Here is a 1,915-nt window from a genome sequence, read left to right as displayed (position 1 = left end):
TATTTAACTAAGAAACTTCTGCACCACAAAGGAAATAACCAGAATAAAAAGATACCTTACAGATTAGAAGACAATATTTGCCTACAACCTATCAGATAAAGGGTTAATATCTAAGATATATAAATAGTGGTAGTAGAGCTTTACAAACAAAAACATCCCATCAAAAAGTGTGGCAAGGAGATTACCAGAAACTTGTTAAATGAAAATATACCAATGGCCAAAAGGTATATGAAAAATGCTCTGTGTTACTTATTATCAGGAAAATGCAAATCAAAACAAGGAGATAGCATCTCAGACCAGTGAGATTGACACACATCACAAAGAACTGAAACAATGAGTATTGGCCTGGATGTGGAACCCTCATTCACTGCTGGTGGAAATGTTAATTGGTTCAACCTTTTTAGAAAATAATATGAACACTTCCTTAAAACACTAAGAATTTGGGTCTGAGAGATAGCACAGCTGTAGGGTGTTTGCCTTGCACACAGCCAACCGAGGATAGACCTGTATTCAATGTCCGGCATTCCATACGGTCCTCCAAGCCAGCCAGGAGCGATTTCTAAGCACAAAGCCAGGAGTAAACCCTGAGTGATGCCGGGTGTGGCCCCCCAAAATAAAAAACAAAAACAAAACAAACAAAAAAAAAAACAACTAAAAATTTAGTGTCCATGTGACTCAGCAATTCCACTTCAGGGCATCTACTCTGAGAATCTAGAAACTCTGTTTAGAAAAGGTACCTTCAGGGGCTGGAAAGATAGCACAGTGGCAGGGCATTTGCCTTGCATTCAGACAACTCAGAAGGAACCCTGTTCGATTCCTGGCATCCCATATGGTCTCCCAGCCTGCCAGGGGTGATTTCTGAGCACGTAGCCAGGAGTAATCCCTGAGAGTCATTGAGTGGCCAAAAAAAAAAAAAAAAAAAAAAGCCAAAGAACCACATTGAATTGCCTAGCTGAAAAATGTCAGAAGACTTTGAATGAAGATCCAAATTGGATTGAAATTTGTGGAAAAGAAGAAGCCAGAAAAATAGATTTAAAAAAATACCAGAGGTATGAGAATAAAATAACAAAGAATCAATTGCCCAGAAACAACAAGTGCAGGGAATAATGTAGAATATTGCAATAATTGATTAAAATAAATAAATAAATAAAATTTTCTTGGAAATTTCCTTTTTATTAAATATTAGTTCAAGAGAAATAAACTAAAAATTACATAATCGTTTTTACTTCCCCAAACTGACCTCCTCTCCAAACTCATCAACAAGTTACTTAATGGTTATCCCTTGGGAAGCTATACCAAAGGAATAATCCTGATGCAATTCTGACTCTTAGGGACACTATATTTAATCTTATTGCTTTTTGCTTCTCAAGAAGACTTGGGTCATCCCAGGAGACCAAAGAATTTTTGCTAGTGCATTTAGTTATGTCTTTCATTATTAAGTAATATGAGTCTATGAATCAGGACAACTGTAAATGGAAATTCCAGGCTACAGAGTCAGAGACAGTAAAACACAGATGTTACCCAACAAAGAGGCAGAATGGAGAAGAGTTGATAGAAAGGTTTGGCTTTAGATTAAGGAACTTTTTAACAGAAGTATCAGCATGTCATCACAGGAATTTTCTGAGGGCAAAAGGACCAGGATACAGATGTCTGGGGTCTCAGTTCTTAGCAAAAGCTGGAAATGATCCCTGGTGGCCAGCAGTTCACCTAGGTCCAATAAATGGTAAGAATAATTTTTTGAGTTTTAGAAAAATCCCTAGTCTTTAACAAGGCTATGATTAGTGGTGGGCTTTGGCCAGAAAATACAAACTCAACATTTTGTTTTGTTTTTAACCCAGTGCTTCAAGCATGCAAAGTGTATGTATGTCCTACAGTTGATTCACATCTCAATTTTTTATTGGAGTTTTTTTGTAGA

The sequence above is a fragment of the Suncus etruscus genome, chromosome 9 (assembly GCF_024139225.1).
Source record: "Suncus etruscus isolate mSunEtr1 chromosome 9, mSunEtr1.pri.cur, whole genome shotgun sequence".
NCBI classification, from domain to species: Eukaryota; Metazoa; Chordata; class Mammalia; order Eulipotyphla; family Soricidae; genus Suncus; species Suncus etruscus.
Note: the sequence above shows the minus strand (reverse complement) of the source record.